At 45.6% G+C, this 22,513-nt stretch overlaps 1 long non-coding RNA gene across 1 annotated transcript; it reads right to left on the bottom strand.

The window, feature by feature from the left end:
* Positions 1-10,871: 10,871 nt before the first annotated feature.
* LOC116600926 lies at positions 10,872-15,144 on the bottom strand. Its single transcript, XR_004289860.1, has 3 exons — positions 14,619-15,144; positions 14,123-14,319; positions 10,872-13,373 (listed from the first exon to the last, which is right to left on the bottom strand). It is a non-coding gene; the product is annotated as an uncharacterized LOC116600926 (long non-coding RNA).
* Positions 15,145-22,513: the final 7,369 nt, after the last annotated feature.

The raw sequence follows: 22,513 nt of genomic DNA, 5'->3' as shown, positions 1-22,513 counted from the left end.
ATTAAACAATAAGGAGGAGTTACTGGCTCAGGGACTTGAAACAAACCCAGAGGGGGAGACCAGGCATCAGGCATGGAACCACCAGGGTTTCCACCCCCTCCTTCTGTGCCGTTCTCTTGGCTTTGCTCTCCTTTCTATGATGGCTTCACCCTTCATTTGATAACAAGATGGCAGCCATTCCAGGTCTTACTGTTACACACAACAGAAGAAAAACTATCCTTTCCAGTAGGATATCCTTTTCTAGGAATTCCTTGAAAATTTCCCCTCATGTCTTGTTGGCCTGCCCTAGAATACAGGCCTTTTCTTGACGAAGCTCTGTGAGAAGGATATTGCTGTAAGGTTTTTGATATGGGTCTAGATTTCTGGGCCAGTGATCCATTAGACTTCTCAGCTCTACTAGCAAAGCTGGCATGAGGCCAGTTCCCCCTAAAGCATGAGACTGTGTGGAGATGGCATAGGCATGCCCCCCAAAAGGGTGTGTGTGTGAATATTTAGCAGGCAACCAGTATCCACACAGAGCCCTTCTTCACAGGTGTAGGAATGTATCACCTGGCCCTTACCCGGGGCTAACAGAATCTTATAGGATCACATGGAAGACTCAGAATCGGGGGTAATTTGGAAATTGTGGTAGATTAAATATGATCATGAATACTTTGTGGCCTCTTCTATCAAATGGCGGAGTCTTTCCCCATCCCTTTGAACCCGGGCAACAGAGTAGGGCAGAAACAATATCGTGTTCAATCCCCCAGGCTTGTCGCGTCTCCTGTTCCCTTGCAACACTCCTCACACCATATGCAGAAACACAGGCTCGATGACTGAATGAGAAGAAGCCACAGAGAGATGAATTCCAGCAGACAGCCAGGACCAAGGCCCCAGATACATGAGTGAGCCATCACAGGGACTTCTGGTTCAGTCAAGCTGTCAAAAGATCGAAGTTGATGAGTGACTCGGGGCCCTGCTGAGCTCAATCAAAAGAATCATGAGAAAGAATAAATTGTTGTTTTAAGCCACTACGTTCAGAATAGTTTATTACATAGCAATAGGGACCTGAGTCTGGAAGGGCCTTTAAAACTTCCCGTCTCTCAGGTAGGTGATTGTCCACTGAGCCTATTAGGTGCACTCACTATTTGCTGAGGTATGAGGGGTTCCTTCCTTTTTTGGAGCACTCAAGGAGGACATTTTTCTACTGTGGAGGCAGATTCAAACTCCTGATGCTTCCCTCCCTCAGCCCTAGCTCCTTGCTGCCCGTTGGGGTGCTAAACAGCAAATCCAACCCCTCAACTGTGCAGGAGCACTTCAGCCATCTGGTCACCCTCACCTAGCCACAAAAGATCATCCTTCTCAGGCTCCTCAATCCTAGCTGTCCGCTCTCTTCTATTGCTGACAGCATGCAGGACAGTGGGCCTAGAGGGTCAGGAGAAGTAGGAGGAGGTTGCAATGACCAGATGATGCCATGAGGGTATCCTGAAACCCTGGAGCCATGGCCAGAACATCCCCCAACCAGCGGCTGTCCAGACCTGTGGAAGTACCAGCCAATCAGATTCCTAGAAAGGTGGGCTTTGGGAGAAGACAGTTTGCTGGGCTGTTGGAAGCCAAATGGAGCCTGAAGGAGAGGGTGGCAGGGTACCTGAGGGGAGGGTAGTTGGGGCCGAGGGGCTGCTTCTGTGTGGGGGAAGGGGAGAAGGGGTTGCTGGGGAGAGAATAGGAGATATTGGGCCTCAAACCAGATCATGAGGGTGTGTGCAAAGCAGAAGAAATGGGCAGACAGAAGGATCCAGAGAAATGGGGCCGGCAAGAAGGGTAGGGCTGATACCTGCTGGCTGCTTCAGGAAGGTCCCTGGTGCATCAGCCTGGCCTGGCAGACAGGCACCATCTCATATCCCATGCCCTGGAGGGGCGCGTCCACGGCGGGGCAGAAGAGGCCTGCTTGACAATATCCTCAAGCTGGCTCTGGCCCTCTTGTCCTTCTTGCTGCCTTGCTGGGGGTGTCCTGGGCTACTGGCAAGCAAGCCTCAAGTCTCCCAGAGAAACAGTAAGCAGCCGTTGGCCCTAGAGCTCAGGGTGCTCAGTGAGTACGTGAGCCTACCCGAGCAGCCCTCAGTTGCCTGAGGACCGAACGACATTTCTTTCTTCTCTTTCTGCTGTGAAGCATACTTGAGCACAAAGTTTTTAGGAGGCCTCAAAAATATTTGTCATGAGAAATTTGCTGCCACCAAACAGAAACTGCCTGTTGATGCTCTTGGATGAGATGACTTTGAGCTACTCTTCAGCTGCCCCAGGTTGTCAAAGACCTCAGGCAGTCAGCCCCCTGGCCCCACCTCTGTGGGCTTCAGCAGCTAAGGGGGCAGTTCCTGGGGGCCCACCCTTGGACTGGCATGTGGAGGGTGCTCTGTTGAGGACAAAGTGTATAACAGATGGAGGCAACGGAAAGTGCGTCCAGGACTTGACTCCTAGAGCAAGTGAGGCCCTGCTTCATGGTAGTGAGGAGAGGCTCTTCGCAAAGCCCCAGGCCAGACCATAGTCTCCAAGCCCAGAAGGCCCACGGTGTGGAGAAGGAAGGCAAACCGTGCTGTTTTGTGGGCAGACCAATGCCTTCCTCAGGGCATGGGCGTGGGTTGGGGTGGGGAGTCTCCACAAGGAGGTTTCCTGGGGAAACACAATGTGTGAGGGATAATGGTGCCTGAGCTGACTGTTGGGTAGAAAGGACACCAGCCAGACAGAAGGAATATGGGCCCTAGAACTAACTGCCATCCTCTTTCTCTCCTTCAGCCATTCTCATAAGAATGCTATGCTGTGGGGCGCCAGGGTGGCTCCGTCATTAATCGTCTGCCTTTGGCTCATGGGTTCGGGTCTTGATCCCAGAGTCCTGGGATAGAGCCCCATGTCGGGCTCCCTGCTCAGCGGGAAGCCTGCTTCTCCCGCTCTCTCTGTGTCTCTCTCTCAAATAAATAAATAAAATCTTAAAAGAAAGAAAAAAAGAATGCTATGCTTTAACTTTTCTTGGTTAGTCCACCATAATATCACAAGCTACTGCCCACAAACTCTCCCTCTCTCCACACCCTTAGTGTACATGTTTTCCTGAGGTTTTTACATTTTACCCTTCACAAATTATCTTCAGTCTCCACACCCCTGGGTCTGGAAATGAGAAAATAAATTAACAAGCGGTTACAGAATAAATGCTACTCCCCCTTCCTTTAGAAACTATATCTGGAAATCATTGGGAATCTTTCATGGAAATTACAGGAATGCACGCAGCTTAAAATGTAATGAGCACAACAAGGATGAAGGCAGACAAGCCCGGGAGCTCTCAGCTCTGTGTGTGTGAGGCACTTGTGAACAACTGAGGACCGAGATTAGTGAGGTCACTGTTCCCACCATTTGCCTTGACATATAAAGATGCCTTTAATAGAGAGATGGGGAGGGGTGCCTGGATGGCTCAGTCAGTTAGGGAACCAACCTTTGATTTCACCTCGGGTCATGATCTCAGGGTCAAGGGATCAAGCCAGCTTGGGCCAACCCCCACCCCTTCCCACACCCCACACCCTCCCCATCCCTCCCTCTTGTTGAACTCAGTGCTCAGCACAGAGTCTGATCCAGATTCTCTCTCCCTCTCCCTCTGCCCCTCCCCCACTAAATATATATATATATATATATATATATATATATATATATAAAATATATATAATAGAGATAAGCAAGCAGAGAGGTAGCTTTCACCTGAGATGAAACTATCATTCTGTAAATAATTCTAAAAGTCAGGCCATCCCACAGTATGGTGGGGGAAAGAAAGGGGTTTTGTTTATGGCATCAGAATGCTGCATTAACAAATCTAAATACAGCTTTTGATAGCAATGAAGAAAAACAGTCTCCTCTCGGCAACTAAAAAAATCTCTCCCATGAAGAAACTGAGGCCTGGAGTTTCTACCCGATTTATTCAAAATCAAAGGCATCTATTGTCTCTGCTCTTCAAGCCACAGAATCACCAGGCTTCCAATCAGAACGCATTAAAGCTGAATTCGTTTGTCTCAGGCAAAGAAAAGGCCGAGCCTGAGCCCGGTGTCAGGAAGTCGGAGTGTGGTCACTGCCTCTAACTGTCTGCACGTCAGCCCCTCGGAATGTTTGCAGCGCGATAAGGGTTAAATCAGACAAGTCCCAGAGAGCTCAGATCTGTGCGTGCAGAGGTCCATGTGAACCTCCAGGGAGAAAGGGCCTTCGGACCTATTCCTGAGCTTATCTTGATGGCAGGGGTATTCAGTGCCCTTTGTGTAACCCCAAAAGCCGTGAGTCTGCTGACAAAGTTTGCAAAGGCTGTCTCTGGGCTGGGCTGTAGCCCTTGCAAGCATCTTTGCAAAGATTAGGCTGTTTGATAAACAAACTTGGAGCTGGAAGGGACTTTAGAATTTGCCCAACTTGGCTCTCTACACTTTTATTCTTAAACAGAGGAGGAAGTGGCAGAAAGAAGGCAAGAAGGCAAGAATCCCCCAGGGACACACAATGACTTACGGGTGTCGGAACGGGGATGAGGAGACAAGCCTGGGCCACTGCCTAGCACAGCCTGCCACAGCGAGGGCGGGCGGGGGGGTAGCCGGCCTCTGGAAAGACCGCTGGGCCCCACACCTTCTCCCTCCACCCACTCTCAGCCCCTGCCTTGCATCCCCAGTGCTGACGCCCTGAGGACTGGGGGCCAGAGCCGGCGAGCCACACACATCCTGGGCAAGGAAGACATTCTCAGGTCACACTTGGTTAAGAAAGTAAAGTTTTTTAAGCAGCACCCACGTAAGAATCACCGGGGGCCCTTGCTGAAGTCCCTTTGGCTGGGCCCCATCCCAGGGTAGGGCCTTGGGGACCTCATTTCCTTAAGCATTTCCAGCGACTCAGACCGGGCAAGTCTGGGAAGCCCTCCCCGGAACAGCCTGGGTAGCGGTGCTTCCGGGGGCTCTCCTCAGTCTGGGCACTCAAGGCTCTTCCTTGTGCGGCCTCAAGGAGACTTTGCAGCCTGATTTCCTGGGTTTCTGCCCCTCACAGACCTGTGCATTAGATTCCCTGAACGTTGTGGCACTTCATAACATGGCACGCAGCTTGTGAGAGCCACCATCCGCCCCGTGCCCGCAAGCACCGCACAAGCACCATCTGGTTCCAACGCCCCACCTTCGGAGATGGCGCCGTGGTCTTCATTCAACCACGAAGACTCTGAGGGATGGGAAGGGGGTGGGTCGTCTGAGGGCACGGAGCCCAGCGCCCTCGTTCCCAGTCACCTCATGGCGCCCTCTCCGTGAACACCACCTTTGTTTTTCTCACACGTATCTTTGCCAACGCCATTTCCTCTACAACAGTGACCTTCCCCCGGGCCGCCATCTCTGCTGGATGATGTCCGTTCATCCGTCCCAACCAGCACCGCCTTCCTATGCCCCTTCCCAGATACCTCTGATTCTGTGCCTTGTACTGGGGGTGATCCTGGGCACCTTCTTCTTGGGCCCCTTGCTTAGGAAGACGACAGGAGATTCCTATTTGGTCCTGACCCGTGCTCCACGCAGTAACAGGGGTGAGAGTTTAAATAGCTGTCAGGTTATGTCATGCCACGTTCATATGCTCCAGTGGCTCCCCATGTCCCTGAGGGTCGACCCCCTTCCCGCAGCCTCTGCTCAGTGTCGGTGTCTGACCTCATCCCTACTTCCCACCTTCTTGCTCGCTCTGCCCCAGCGTACTGGCCTTCCATGCTCCGCAAGATGCCGTGCACACTCCTGCCTTGGGACTTGCTTTTCTCTCTTCATAGAAAGCCCCAGAGAGCCACATGATTCACTCCGTCACTGCCTCTGAGTTTCTGCTTGGATGTCACTTTATCTCATAGTGTTATCTCATATAGTTAGTCCCTAACTATCCCATATAGGAAGATACTCCTATAGGCCGGCACAAGTGAGAAGGTCGAGGCCCAAAGAGGGCAGTTTCCCCCAGATCACATGTGAGCCAGAGGCAGTCCAGCCTGGAATCTAGATCTGTCCATGGCTCACCAGTCTCTTTGCAGCTGATTTCTGTAATCAGGAGGTCCCAGCACCCAGTCTTTCTAATGTATGGATTTATCTGGTTTCTGCCATTCAGGGTGCTGTGATCACAGGCAGAGAGTTTCATGTCAAAGCCTTAATTTTCTTAAACATAGTGGGGAAGAAGCAGAAGGAAAAAAAGAGTATGGATATAGTTAGCCTCCCTCTTCCCTCTGAATTCAAGAATCAATCCTTGAGGAAGGTTTAAGCATTGCTGCCAGACACCCAACCCTGGGAACAGATCCACATTATGTCGGGGCTAACGCAAATAGAATTTTGAGGGCCTTCTATGAGAAAAAGAATACTAAAGATTACCAATAAAAAATTAGGTACAAACATTTAGAAAAAGCTGGTAAATGCCATAAACACTCAAAATCCTAAAGACAATTTTGCATTTTTAGTAACTAACTGCTTATAATATAATTATATATATATATATACATATATTTTTAAACCTACCCTTTTAACTATTTTTGGATCGCATCTTAGTTAATAATTATGTTTAATAGACATTATAGAAAGATAATTCATTCTTTCCTCTAGCATGCTTGACTGGAGTTTGTTTATTATTACTGAATGTCACTGTGCATAAAACTCACAATTTCTCATTGGATATACTTGCCTTTTATAGCACCCCTAAAGGTCCACATCTGTAGACACGGAATTGTGATGAATTCTATCTCACACAATTCTCATTTTAAAAAGAAAAAAATATGGTGCCTTTATAATGATAAATAATGCTTTTATTTAGTATATTCCTGACAAGAGAGAATTTGCTTTTACTGGAAATCATTGAAATGGAATCTCCTATATCCCACTGTATATACATGACGATTAGACACACTTTCCACAGGCTGGCCTTTAGGCCCATACCTGGCAAACCCTGCTTGTCCTCCATTCCTCCCAGACCTCCAGTGTTTACTTCATTGATTGGACCTTTGGTCTGCAGCTCTGTGCCCTGACAGCAGGTGAGTTGGCGCAGTGGTGAAAGCATTCCTGAACGTCATCTTTACTTTAGGAAGGCTAGAAATAACTTCACTGTACACAGGAAGGACAGCACATCACAGATATATCCCATGGAGCCCAAACAGAGGTCACCCCAGCTCAAAGTCCTCTTAGCTAGAGCGTACAATTGCTCCGAGACCAACTTTAATGCCATTCGACAGCCCTGTAGGTAAGAAGGAAGAGAAGTCAGAATGGAAGGAGTGTTCTTAACCAACTGCGGTTAGAACATCTGATTTTTTCCAGTTTTACAAAGATGAATGACGATGACACCACCTTGGAAGAGCCTGTGTCAAGGAGAAGCTTTAAATTCATTAGCCTCCTGTGACTTCACCTCTGCCCTTGAAACAAAGGACAGCCCGTTGCACCTGCCTGTGTGAGAGGAATCTAGCCAGTTTAGCCAGTGACTTAAATCCAGGAGAAGCAGCTTCCTTGACCCCACAGTAGTGTGTTTTCCCTCCTTATTACCCTCAATAAGCTCCAGGCAAGAAGTCAGGTATAGAACAAAACCCTGATGGGCTCAAATACAAAGGGCCTTACAGAGTCCTGCTTAGAATGTTTTGGCCTCGGGTTCCATCCTCAAAGCGCTCCACCATCATCTACAATCCTCAAGGCATTCTCGCAAGGCAGGCGGGTGGCAAGGATCCTTCCTTATGGTGTTGAAACAGTGGTTCAAACAGGGCCAAAGTCTGGCAAATGGAATATAATCACTGAGCTATAAAGAAAGACGCAAACATTAAACTGTCACTTTGGCTATGTTTTCTGCTTACCCGAAATATCACCTGATGCTTTTTCTAATTGGAGGATACAGCTTAATAACTGCATTGTTGCCGAATTGGTGGCTACTACTTCTAGAAAAGGCAAATTTTTCAAGCGATTCAGTATCACTGGCTACCTCCCTAATATATCTCTTTTTATCTTTCCAAGGGGATTAGACTGAAATAGCTTGAAGATGAAAGAGTGAGATTTTTCCATTTATGGAGTGGTCTGCTGTTTCTGTTGGCCAGGAGATCGTTGATACCCATCTGAAGATAAATAGTTAATAAAGGTGTTTGGATTGCAACATCTGTTGCCATTCTTGGAAGCAGGGACTTAATTGCAGACTAGAGCATCAAATCTTCAGAGAGTTCGTGAGACAGGGATTGATTGGGGTCGCCAGGTTACCCAGAAGTAAAATCCCAATCCTTATCTTTAAAATGCAGTGTCCAATTGATTCTCTCTGGATCATTACACCCAGCACACAGAGGTAAAGCCAGGAGACGAGTGGTCAAACATTTTCCATTTCAAAATACTTTCAGAAGAAACCGGAATGGTGTCTTGAGTTTGGTGACGAGTCATGAAGTGAAACCTCAGTCTTCCATTCCATCTGGGAGATGGAGGCATCAACATGACGTGAAGGAAAACATGTCCTGCCCGTACATTGGAAGGACAGCCCTGCCCCGAGGGTGTGCCTGCTTTCTGCCTTAGAGACTGGACCACAGAGGCCAAGTCTGTGCAGTCAGGGGCAGCAGGGTAAAACCTCAGCCTGTAATTCCCCGGCTCCCCCTGCCATTAGCAATCTATAAAGTCAGAAGAATAAATGAGATGCTTTTAGGATGAAGATGTGGTCAGCATGGGTAGGGGGAGGCGGCTCTTCGGTTGACTCAGAAGTGAGCTCAAATCAGACTGCGCCGCTAAGTAACCACGTGAGTTTGAACAGGTCACCTTCCTTTCTGGGACGCCAAGCCTCCATCTTTAAAAAGATGGAGTGGACTAAACAATGGCCGACATTTCTCTCAGAATTTGAACCTGAAAGTCTGTTATCTTTCACTGAATTGGTAACTATATCCTGGGTCTTAGCTGAATATCTGTTGTGGATCTACGGCCCCTGAATTCCAGGACCCAGCTCCCCAGAGGCGGAGGCCATCAGCAGAGGAGGCCTAAGCCCTGGTCAGAGGTACCATGGTCCAAAGGACCAAGGGACGTGCTCTCCAGCTCTGAGTCTTATGCTGAAGATCGGTAGTTTCTAAAGGAAATCATAAACATATCCCTAGAATTTCATTTCCAGATCTCAGAAAATCCTAGAGAAATGGTGACATCCACAGAAGACAAATATTACTTCATCCGTGAGCACTTTAGGAACTGGACTTGCGGCAAACTTCAAGTTCCCTAGATTGTCCTTTTTGACAGACATGTGGACAAAAAGTCAAATGTGAAAGCTAAATCCTAGGACCTGGAACACCAGGGAAGACAGTGAGATGAAACTGTTCAATTCTAGTAGTTGAAGAAGCCAACAGTATCCAGGGGAAGGTTCTCTCAGAAAGAAAGGTGGGAGGGAATAACTGGGGTAATGCTCAGAAAAGAAGAGACACTCGAGGTGCATGGGGAGGGGGATCTACCGTCTGCCTTCTCTTTGAGGCACAGAAAAGGTTAGAACTTACCAGTTGAGTTCCCAAAGGCCAAAAAATACCATAAAGCTATTCCCTGAAGAATTCTGCCTCAAGGTTCATTACTCTTTCTTATTTGAACTAAAGTATTTTAAATTCATATATTTCATAGTGGTCAAGGCAGGAGTTTAGTAACCTGTTATAAGGATCACAAAACACAGTGTTTTATGGAAAAATATTTTTTAAAAAAGTTAAGCAGTTCAGTCATGAAGGGTACTGAACATATTTGTGATGTAGCTGTAATACAGAGTATTGTTCCCCTTTTTAAAATTATTGATTTTTTTTAAATTTGGAAAATACCCATTCAGAATTTTTATAAAATTCTTTAATCCAATGCTTCTCCAGCCTTAACAAACCATTTTGGAAGAGAAGAAAAATGAAATGCATTCATAGTACAGCTCTTTGCTCCTTTATACACACATACACGCACGCGTGCGCACACACGCCCATTCAGATTCCTCCAAAATCATTCAAATTTCTCTGGTCTCCTCTGATCACTTCATGAGTTTGTTGCCTTAATTAGCTCCTGCGCATTCTCAGAGGTTTAGGAGAGCTAAAGTTGCTTGTTTCCCTTTAAAGGTTAGGATGCTTTCTGCTGTGCGGTTATCTAGTAATATATTAATGCTGAATTGCATTGTAATCCAAGAAAGAGGAGACTCGTACCAATGAGGCGGCTTGACTTGAGCTCCCTTTTCCTTTCTTCCCAGCCAGGGTGCTTCAGGCTGGCCCAGAGCGAAGCTCAGCATATTGTGCCAAGCAGCCAGAGAATGGACTCCTTAGTGCTTGTGCTAATCCTCCTCTTTACTAAATAAGCAAGTCAAGCTTTGGGGGTAGGAGTGGGAGGAAAATTATATAATTTGAGTTAATTGGTTTGGGGCTACCCAAAGCCCCAGCTGTCTTGAAGGGAATTGTTTGGTCTTCAAGACCCAATTAAAGACATTCAGCTGATGTAAAATAGATTTTATTCTTTTTTTCAAGTCATTGTCAAGAGACGCAGACTCCATTCCATACCCAAAAAATTCCTTTTAATCACAGTCTCCCCAAATGCATCCTGAAAACATGTCTGGAAATAGGTATATCTAAAGGCATGGGAGAATATAAAGGCATGCTAATTAACTAGTTTATTATATAAGTTCAAGAATACCATCTCTAGTGATAAGACAGGAGCTCCTTCCAACAACCCTTCGGGTACTATAACATGTGTCTTAGCTCATCAAATTGTTTGAACACACTGCCCCAGCCTCTATCTTTTTTTCCCTAAATAGGGATTTGTTGGGCAGATTTGAGAGACCCATGTATGGCCTTCCTGGATCAGAGACACAACCACCTGCGACTTCTGTTTGACTGATCCACATGTAAGGTGTGGCCATGACAACATTAACTTAAAAGCAGCAGCCTTGGGGGTTTCCAGGTATTCAGACACAGCAAGAATTGTCACATGTTAAAGTGATTGGAGACGTGCTGGCTTTTTTATTTCAGCAACTTAAGCAAATAATGCCGAAATGGGATTCTGTGGATAGCAACAAAAATCATTCTGTTTGTAAGGTCCATGCCACCCAGCAAGAAATGAAAAACAAGAATTATAGAGTGTAGAGGAAGTTTACAGAATTGCTACTTGATCCGGTAGTTCTCTGATTCATGTACGTCCTGAGAGAGCGTCACGTACACAGTACTGGAAAGGAAACAGAAGTAAGACCAAGTCCTCGTCCTCCAAGAACTTTGAGTCATACACGGGTGGGAGCAGATGAGGGAGTTATGGAAACACATGGAAAAGTGGAGAAAAAACAAAGGAGGGGTGCTGATGCAGATGCTAGAGGAGAAGAGGCAGAAGGGACCTCATCCAGTTAGAGATTTTATAAACAAAGTGATGTTCAAGATGCGTCTTGAAAGCGCAAGATGGGTCTTAAAAACTCTAAGTGATTCCAGCTGACAGAGGAATCACAGATTTCAAGACTCCTTGAACATCATTTTTCTGGGGCGGTTGTCCCAAAAGGAGGGAAGAAAGGGATGAAAACGGAAAGGTCTGGAGGAAAGTCTGGAAAACATTCAGCAATGTCATTGAAATGCAACCAAGAGCAACTCCTGGGGAACAACTGGAGCTTGAGTTTGAAGGCCTCAGTCAGGTGGAGATCTGAGGCCTTGACGGCCCAAGAGAGAGCTCTATACTTAATTTCAAAAGCAGTGGGGAGTCGTCTAAGGAGCTGAGCTGAGAAATGGTGGGATGGGAACAGCTTTCACACAGGAGGTCCTGAGATCAGTGGGCTGTGTGGGAAGATGCAATGAGGGCCTCATGAGCCCCATGTGGGTAAAGATGATCTATCCAGTTGGAAACCAAGGCATGCTGTCTTCTGCTGCCACCCAAAGAACGGATTCTCACATAACGTGCTTTCTTGAGAAGGGGATTTTATTTGTTTGGGAGCTATGATTGAGTGCCTACTGTATGCCGGGCACTGTCCTGGCACTGGGGATATACCAGTGAATGAAACAGACACAGATTCCTGCCTCCTAAAAGAAGTAATTAACTCTGTCAGGCTCTCAGAGTCCCCTTTGTAAAGTGCAGAAATGATGGGCAGTTTCTAAACAGGGACTTCTATAAATACAACCCTGCTTCTAGGAGCCTGTGCCTGCTAAGCAGTCACGTAGATTGGGAGGCGTGGACACTGCAACATGTCTCCAGGGAACTGGGACCCCAAGGAGGCGAGTTTTACACAATTCACCCGGAGAGTAAGGACACAAAGGATGACAGAAGGGTGGAGAGGCATATCTCAAAAGCCAGAGGATGTCCTAGGCCAGAAGCAGATGTCCTAGGCCAGACGAGGAGCAAGTGAAATCAAGGGCCTGAACTTATTCAAAGAAATAAGAGGAAACTCAGCAGAATGCAGCACAGGAAAGGAAGGACAGAGTGTTGCAATGTGGCAGCGTTGGTACCGCAGGAGAAAGGCTCTGGCTGCAGACGAACGGCTCACCCAAACCTCATGCAGGTGTCAAGGCAGGTGGCTGTCACAGGCCTTCTGATAAGGCACCCGCTCTCAGACACAAGTGATCATTTCTCTGCTCTCTCTTGCCAGGAAACTCTGCTTATCGGGCAAGCAGCTGGTTCCAGTCAGCTTCCTTGGGGAGCTTGCCTACAAGGAAATGTTGGGCGGCCCAGGAGCGTGTGGTGCCCAGGAAAGGTCAGGTCCATCGGAGGAATGGATGAATTGAAAATCTCTCCTATACCTCAGTGGCCAGTAAGGTAGGCTCTGTGAGCTGGATCCTCTCAGAAATACGACCATGACTGGCCCCTGGAACCAGTGGCTTTACTTTCTAGGGGTCCTCATACACCGGGCACTGTTGTGACACTTCGTGTATATGACTTCCTGCTGATGCTAAGTCGCCTGCTGCAGGTCACCCTGCTAGCGAGCGGTAGCATGGGGGTCAAGCCAGGTCCTGTGACTCCTGGCTGCCCTGCTTGGAGGTCCAGCAGGCCTCTCCAGGAGTCTTCTCTGTCGCTCCCTCTCGGCACTATTAACATGCAGTCCACATCAGGAGTGGGGGAGTGCTTCAGTGTCCTTTGCTCCCACTGTTGCCTCATCTTAGCAGAAGTATTTCACTGTTGTCAAAACCCTCTGCAGGCACGTACATTGTTTGATCCTTGTTAGAATCCCCGGGAAGGCAGGGTGAGGGTCATCCTCCCCTTTCAACAGGGCGTTCAGAGAGTCAGGGAAATGAAGCAGCTGGTCAAGATGGCCTGGCTGGCATGAGAGAGACCTCCTCCAAAGTCACATCTTCTGATTCCCAACTGGGGGCTCTTTCCAACGTCTCTTTAGGAATGTGGCCTCTTGCTGTCGTTGGCACATAGATGCTGGCAAGCCTGGTGCCTCGCAGAGCCCTTGGCATGGAGTAGGCATTCAGGGATATCCTCAGACTGAAATGAATGACATCAGACCAGTCATCGGCCCACGTCCCCAGTCTGAATCTGACCCTGCCCTCAAGGGACCGTGTCTAGGGGTGGGACCGTGGAAGGGGGTTTGGGCAAGCACGCTACAGGAAGCATAAAGTCTAGTGCTCATTCAAGGCCATCCTGGCCCGGACTTTTCTCTAAGCACATTGCATGTGTTAATTGCATTTAGACCTTGCAGCAACCACTATGGCACGTGGTACCTTTGTTCCCATTTTACAGATATGGAATGGTGAGAGCAGGAAACTCTGGTAGTGTGCCCAAGGCCACAGAGCCAGAATCTGGTTCCAGAGCCCCCTCATAATCACCCCACCCCTCAGACAAGTGGCTCCCTCCTGCCCCAAGAAACCACTTTCTTCTGAGTGTCCCTTTAGAGGCCATCTATAGGTCTCAGTTGCTCTATCTGAGAAGTGAGGGGCTTGAACCCCACACTCAGTAGAAGCCTTGATTCTCTAATCCATCCCGGCAGACTTCCTTTGGAATAGGGCCCACTGGAATTAACCTCCACACACCCCCCTATCTTTTTATCTATGTCTTTTTAGTATTTTGTTCAGAAACACAGCAGGAATTCCCCCCTGCAACTCTGGGGATAGTGCCCCCAAACACCTGCTGAGATTAATGGGTCCTTAGGGGGGCACCAGGAGAAGGGGCGGAGCAACTGAGGGCCTGTGGGAAGTGGGGACCACAGCCTAAGCACCCAGTCCAACTCCCCTTACCTTTTTTTCTCTTCCCACCCTTTTGCCTCTTCACCCTGCCAAGCCATTGGGAAGACTAAATTCTCAACAGCCTTTGCTGTTTCTGCTCCTCCATCCCCTCTAAGTCAAAGAGTTCGAAGCCAAGCCAGGAATCCATCTTCCGGAAAGCGAAACAAGGACAGCGGGTTATGGATGCAGATAGCACTCGTCTGTCAATGCTTGATGGAATGACACACTTAGATGACATGCCAGCGCCAAAGCCAGAGCCCCAGTGGCTTTTTCCCCACGATAGGGCCTATCTCCTGGGGAGGCAGCCTCAGAAGCCAGATAGGCTCTGCCCCATCCTAGAGAGGAGGCCATTTTATTAGGGCAACCCTCACACGCCCCCCTCCCCCTGCCCATGTAGTTCTGGGCCATGGCCAGGAACAAAGGCTGGGGGAGATACAGGACCCCTGAGATAAAAGAAGACTTGGGCCAAACAAATGTTTTCTTTCAAAAATATTTATTGAGAATCTACCCCATGCCAAGTGCTCTTCCAGGTCCTGATGTGAAAAAAGCAGCCAGAGCTCTCTGCCCTCATGGAGCTTACAGATGAGCAGGTGGGTCTGACAATTAAAAAACCATGTGCCAGCATGTAGTGAGAGGAGATATAAGGGAAATAAAACAAGATAAACCAGAGAAAGAGAGGAAGAGGGGTGATGTTTTATATTGGGTGGTTGGGGAAGGTGACCTCAGAATAGACTAAGCATGTGAGTGGTACAAGTGTCTGGGATAGAGTGTTCCAGAGGGAGGCAAGAGCAGGTGCAAAGCCCTGAGGCAGGAGTGCACTTGGCCTGATTGAGAACCAGCAAGGAGTCTGCTGTCAGTGGCCAGAATAAGTGGGGGAGAATCTTTTAGGAAATACCAACCCCAGATCTTTTGGTTCTGTACACACCCCCCGGAAGAGGTGAGAGCAAAGCATCTAATATTCGCATCCTGGGAGGCTATTGTGGGAAGCTGTTGTTGCTAAAACTTTTGAGCTCCTTGGGGCACCTGGGTGGCTCAGTCGGTGAAGCATCTGCCTTCAGCTCGGGTCATGATCCCAGGGTCCTGGATTCGGGCTCCCTGTTCAGCAGGAAGCCTCTGTCTCCCTCTTCCTTTGTCCCTGTCTCTGCTCATGCTCTCTCTCTGTCTCTGTTTCTCTAAATAAATAAATAAAATCTTAAATAAAATAAAATAAAACCTTTGAGCCCCTTGACTAAAATGTACTTTGATAAAGGAGCAAACTACTTTTCATCCAATTCCCTATTTGGTAGATGCTCTCCATCAGCTCCCAGGAGACCTTCTACACCCAAACCAAGTCCATCCTGTTTTCCAGAGACCATTTGATCTGTGCTATATGACAGAAAAAAAATTTTTTTATCCTTCTGGTCAATCTGCAAAGAATAAATGTCTCAGCAGTGGTGTGCTGATAAAGCTTTATCAACTGGATCTCTGGGGAAAATAGAGAGAGAGAGAGAGAAATTTATTATAAATTAGTGATATAAAGAACATGTAGCACATAATTTAAAAATAACAGCATACACAAGATTATTTATAGTAAGTTTCATACAGCCAATTGAATCTCACAAAATGCTTCCATTGATTGCTGTGGAAATCTTGAATAAACAGCCAGTCCATGACGATAGTGGACAAACAGTGCAGTTCTGACAGGAGTGGCAGCTGATACTTTCATTCAAATTAATAAGTAAGACAAAAGTGAAAAATAAAGACATGAGGGGACTTCGTTTTCCACTGGTGATGTGAGAAACTTCTTTTCTGGATTGGATAATAGTTTTTGAATACTGGAAGAGGATTCTTCTGGTTGCTGCCCTATTCACAATGTAATGGCTCTAGACAGATCATGCTTTTAAGTTTAATCTGAACTATTAATATTTCTTCATCACTCTCTTAAGTATAGATGTTAACAAACAATAAATCATTCCTGTACCTGGTGTTTACCCATTTTGTTGGCGCAAATACACCATGACTAATTTCAACCTCCCAACATGACATCATGGAATGCAGAATTGGGAAAAGATGGGCAGTAATGCACCCTTCTAGAACCCTTTCATCTAGCATGCAGATACACAGGGATTAATGACCTCGGGAGCACGAGCAGTGGTCCAATACAGTAAAATCCGTAGGAAATAATGAATCTTTGTTTATTTTTAAAATATAATTTATTTAATTGTAAAGTCATCTCATTTTATTTTAATAGAGGCTCTACTTAACAAATGGCTAACAACATTCCTAAAAATTTAACAGTTGACTCTCTGAGCTGGTTAGGAGCCAGCCCAAGCGCACCCTTGAGTCTCAGTGACATCTGGCCCTGTCTTCATGCTAGCTTTGAAGTCTCAAGGTCTTTGCCCCTCTTTTATCCTTTCTACAGGAACTGGCATGAAATAGACAACTATTCCAAAGGCCTTAATACTGAAAGGGGCCATGATACCTCCTGTAGGTACCAGAGTTTCCCCGCTCATGCAATGAATACCCAAGTTCCCACCTATTGCTACTGTGTGTGTAAGCATAGCACATGAGGACTGGAATTGATTTGAGGGGTCACCTGAGTCCAGCCTCCCGTCTCATGCTTTCTCTTTGTACTGCATTATAATCCATTATTAAGTCTGTTAAGAATAACAAAAATAGAATACCATTGTATTTTGAAAGGAATTACAGGAGTTAGTGAGCCATGCACTCTCTATTCTATTTGCCAAGGCTCGAAGTGCAACGTCTTCTGTGCTACTGGTCTGGGTATTTAGAGGATAATGCATGGCAGAGCTAGTAAAATATATCATGGAGTCTGTATCACCCTGAACTGGCTTATGGAACTAGACTAACCACACCTATAATGAGGTCTACACACATTTTTTCTAACCCTTGTATTCCTTGAATTCCCCCCCTTGTATTCCAAATTCCCATGCCATGCCACACCTCTGAGATGAGGCTGTTCCTCTGAGAGTTCCCTTCTTCTATTTGTACTTGTAAAATCAAGGCCCAGATCACCTAGATCCTTCCTGTTCTCAGGAAGTTTCTAGCTCCTCTGAACTACCATGGCTCTCAATGCTTCCAGCATTCTGGTGGGATGATGCTACATTTTACTGCGAATTATAATTATTTATAAGTTCTGAGAAGACAGAGATCATACTGTCTTCATCTTTGGACCTCGCTCTCGGGCCCCCGGAGTGAGATAAATGACCAGACCAGCCTTTCCAGCCTCAGGAAAGCAGTCCCGGTGATGCATTACTTGGAGGCAGTCATGACTCAGAGGACGTGGTGAGCTTTGCCACCAGCATGCAACAAGCACACCAACTTACCCTTTTGGACTCTCAGCAGAGCCTGGCTTTAACAATCATTCGAAGGAAACCTGAATCACTTGAAGTTTCTAAAAGAAAAGAATTCATCTTCAGATCACACTTGCTGTCCAAAGAGACAGACTCCATTGCCTGAATTTGCAGCCCACGGGCGTTTGGTGCACGTGATCCAGTGGGCGTCACTGGGCTATGCACAAAACTAGGAACTGAGGTTTCCCCGGGACACAGGGCAATCACAGCAATAAGGATAAACCCAGAGTTCCTGGCCAGGTCAGCAGGAGACACCAGTACATTGACTCAAGGATCATAAACTCTGCAGGAAAGTATTGCCTGGCTCCATCATTTGCCAACTGTGTGACCTTGGACAAGTTACTTAACCTCTCCAGCCTCATCTCCCTTACGCAGTGTGGGAATACTAAGCACACCGATCTCATAAGGTTGTTGTGAGAATGCAATGGTTTCATGTATGTAAAGTGCTTAGAACGATGCCTGGAATAAAGTAATTATTCAGTAAATGGTCGTATTCATAGGGACAATTGTAACAACAGCTTTTATTAGAGGAAAACATTTCTATTGGCCTGTTCGGTTGTGGAGAGGAGGAGAGATGGGCTGCTGAGGGTAGGTGGATGTGAGCCAGAGGAAAAGAAGGAGCACCAGCTGGGAGTGTGGGAAGAGGGTCTCTAGGCCTGGTTTTATCATGATTTCATTCTGTGATTTCCCCTCTCTGGACTGCAGTGTCTTCATTGCCGGGGCCCCAGTCTGGTTTACCGAATCAGGCTCCGAGCCTGCAAAGCCGGGAAGATGACTCCTTGTTTAAGCTTTCTTGGTGAGTCTGATGTGTCCAATGCATGTTTAGGAGCCATTGGATTCCATCAAAAAAATCCCAATTTCAGGACCTTTGTACTTGCTGTCCCCTCTGCTTAGAAAGCTTTTCCCGGAAATGTTTCTTTGTCTCATGCTCTCATCCAGGTCACCGCATCAGTGTTAGCATTCAGACATCTTCCCTTTCACCCCATATGACTCTGTGTCCTTTGAATTACTATCTGACCTCCTCACCTGGTTTCTGTTTCCTCATCGCACTTCTCTCTCTGTGACTCGATCCTCACCAGAATGTAAACTCCATGAGGGCAGACTGGATTTTGTCTATGACTACACCCTAGCACCTCTGGAATAATGCCTGGTATGTTATGGGCACTCAGTACGTCTGTTCTGAATAAATGAATGCATTGAATGAATAGGAATGCATCAACTTTGCCTCAGCCTGCAGGTCAGACTCTGGAGCAAAGAAAGAGCAGTCAGATAAGACAGCCTGCTCGGCAGCTGGGAAATCCTTTCAGTGTGCTTACTCCGACGGCCCCAGGACTCTTGATCCACCCAAGGCAATCGCCCCCAGAGAGAGGTTTTAAAAACCAGCAGACAACCTCAGTCTTGTGTTTTGAGGTTTCATTTTATTTTGCAGGGGCATACTTTTAGGCAGGATGATGACAAGCTTCGCAGCCTTTATTCATGGAGAGATGGAGAAGCATTTCCAATCTGTGTTCTAGAACAATGTACACCGACAGACATGATGTCATTTTGTTTTAAAAAGGTGTTTGTGCCGGAAAATGTTTCCAAAAGTATTGGGGGGAGGGGTTACAAATGACTAACAAAAGTTACATATGTGGGTTATTATCTAAAAAATACAGTAATATGTAAAATACTTTTGAAGGTAAGACTTTATGGGCTAAAGTTATATTTCCAGATTTCTCTGGCTTTAAAAAATAAGTATGCTGATTGAGTCCATCCGCTTTAAAGGAAAAAGTCTCTTTTCCTATAACACCTTCTTGTTTGCATATTAAGGATGTGAGACCCAGACACACAGTCTGCTGGAAGGCTATAAGTTATCTGTGTAATCGCTCCACCAAAAATGTTCAGCCTAGATACTCTATCAGCAGTCTTGATTTTGACAGACTTGCCAAACCCAAAAGCTCTCTTTTTCCCTTCTGAGTAGTATTTTCCCAAAACGTTGGGGAAATAACTTGAAAAGTCAGATAATCCATGAACCTAAAGAGCACGTGGTTCCAATATTAATCAGTATTTGATGAAGGAGTTCCACTAATCAATTAAGTTTGGGAAGCACTGAGTGAATAAAAATTTTCAGTGGGATGGTCCCTCTTTGGTAGGTTAATGTGTGTGTGACCTTTCAGGAGAAAAACTCAGAGACAACACTTCCCTCAAAGGATTTGATCAGAGAACACTTTATAGACACGTATCTTATAGGGTTAGCATTTCCCAGAACACAGTTTGGGAAATGCCGACCTAGAGACAAGTAAGGACTGGCTTGAAATTTTAGAAACTATGATAGATCTTGTTTGTTCTTTTTTTGAGGAAGTTGAAAGACAGGTATTGTGAGGATCACCCAGTGATTTTTCAGAACTCCTCAAAATATGATTTTACCCTGTGCTGAGCACATGAGAAATGAAGGCAATAACATAAGCATACTCTGGTTCAGAGGAGGCTTTGACAAATGTATGTACGGGTATGATTCCATTTGGGGCCATGATAGAGCAAACTGGTGATCGATGTGCCTTCTCACTAGAAGTAATGATTAAACAGGATAGAAAATATGAAGCAACCCTTTTCAGACATTAAGCAATAAGCAGCAGGACTCTGAGTCTTGAGAGAGGGAGAGCACGTGAAGTGAACTCTAACACAGCCTGGCTTTCTGCGAGGGACCAGTTACTAGATACTCAGGCCAATGGATGGAGTATAAGCAGACAGTGACGAGCATGCTTGGTGGAGGAGGCAGAGATGGGAACTAGGGGAATTTGCAGGGACCAGTGAAGAGGTAGCTCTACAGGAGAGCTGCCAGACGTCTATACTGGGGAGTGCCTCTGGCTTCTTAGTGGAGAGCAAGGCTACAAACAGCCAGGACAAAACTCCACTGGCCCTATCAGAGAACACATTTGATGGGAAGGAGATCTGAAGAGAGACACCGGAGGTCCTTAATGTTGAGAGACTTTGGAGCTTTGGCCAAGCAGAGTGGAGAAACAGCATGGTGAGCACCTCCTGCATTCACATGAGGTTCCAGAAATTCCATACCTTCAGAGAAAGGACCCAAACCTGAAATAGACCCATCCTAATAAATCCTTAACACGAGCCTGCACAAGATCAAGGTTTTTTTGTTTGTTTTGTTTTGGATTTTACAGATTTTATTTGTTTATTTGGTAGGAGTCGAGGTGGAGGAGCAGAGGGAGAGGGATAAGCAGACTCTGGGTTGAACCCAGAACATGAGGCAGGGCTCAGTCTCAGGACCCTGAGATCACGATCTGAGCCAAAAATCAAGAGTCAGGTGCTCAACAAATTGAGTCCCAGGTGCCCCAAGATTGAGGTTTTAATATGTATTTACATAAAAATAAAAGTTAAATATAATAAATAAATATAAATACATATATTTGTTTTGATAGATAGTTACGGATTCATTTTAAGGAACTGGCTCTTGGGTCATGGAATTGTGGAGCATGGCAAGCCCAAACTCTTTAGGGTAGGCCAGCAGTCTGGGAACTGGCAAGAGTTGATGTTTCAGTCTTGATGTAGAATTTCTGCTCTGGGAAACCTGTTTTGCTCTTAAGCTCTTCAACTGATTGAATGAGGCCCACCCATGTTATCAAGGGTAATTTCCTTTAAAGTCAACTAATTGCAATTGTTAACTACATCCACAAAATACCTTCATACCAACACCTAAATTAGTGTTTGGTTGTATAACTGAGTACTACAGCCCAGCCAAGCTGACACATAAAACTAACCATTGCACCATCCTAACACTGACAAAAATATTATAAGAAAATAAAACTACAGATCAATATCTTTTATAAACATAGATGCAAAACTACTTACCAGATACTATCAAATTAAATGTAGCATTATATAAAAAGATAACACATTATGACTAAGCAAGGTTTATCCTAGGAATACAAGGTTGATTTAACATTCAAAAAACAATCAATTTAATTTACCACATCAACAGAATTATAGAGAACTACCATAAGATCATCTCAAAAATAAAGAAAAAGAATTTGGCAAAACTAAATACCCATTTATGATTTTAAAAATCTCTCTGACAACTAATAATAAAATGCCTGATAAAGAATCTTCAAGAAATTCACATTCAGTATTCTACTTAATAGTGGATTATCGAAGACTTTCTCTAAGAACAGGAACAAGGCAAGGATGTGAGCTCTCACCACTTATTCAGTACTGTACTGGGTATCCAGACCACCACAGTGAGGTGAAAATAAAAGTATAAAGATGGGAAAGAAAGAAGTAAAACTTGCTTTATTTGTAGATGACATGTATATGTATATAGAAAATCCTAAGGAATCTATAAAGCCACTAGTAGAACTAATTAGGGAATTAGCAACATAGCAAGCTACAGGCCAAATATACAAATAGCAGTGCTCTTGCTATCTCTTTAGTTCTCTTTCTATATATCGAAAAGGAACAATTAGAAAATAAAATTTTCAGAATGTCATTTACAATGACATCAAAGTTCATGAAATATTTAGGAATAAGTTTGCCTAAAGATGTGAAAGACTTCTATATTAAAAATTATACAATGTTACTATAAAGAATAAAGGAAAACAAATAAACAGAAAGATATATCATGTTCATTAATTGAAAGGCTTGACATTATTAAGATGTCAATTCTTCCTCTCCCAAAATTGATCTACAGATTCAAACAAATCAAGTCCCAATCAGATCTCAACAAACATTTTTGTAGAAATTGACAGGTTGATTCTAAGATTTACATAAAAATGCGAAGGACTAGAGGATCCAAAATCAACTGTAAAAAAGAAGAGTGAGATTGAAGAATCCACAGTATCTGATTTCAAGATGCATTAAAAAATCTACAGTAATCGGGGTACATGGTGGCTCATTTGGTTAAGTGTCTCACTCTTCATTTCAGCTCAAGTCACGATCTCAAGATTGTGAGATCAAACACTGCATTGGGCTCCACACCTGGAGCCTGCTGAAGATTCTCTCTCCCTGGGGTGCCTGGGTGGCTCAGTGGGTTAAGCCTCTGCCTTTGGCCCAGGTCACA

Source organism: Mustela erminea, chromosome 1 (genome assembly GCF_009829155.1).
Source record: "Mustela erminea isolate mMusErm1 chromosome 1, mMusErm1.Pri, whole genome shotgun sequence".
In the NCBI taxonomy this organism is placed as follows: Eukaryota; Metazoa; Chordata; class Mammalia; order Carnivora; family Mustelidae; genus Mustela; species Mustela erminea.
This window is presented reverse-complemented; position numbering and strand designations above follow the sequence as displayed.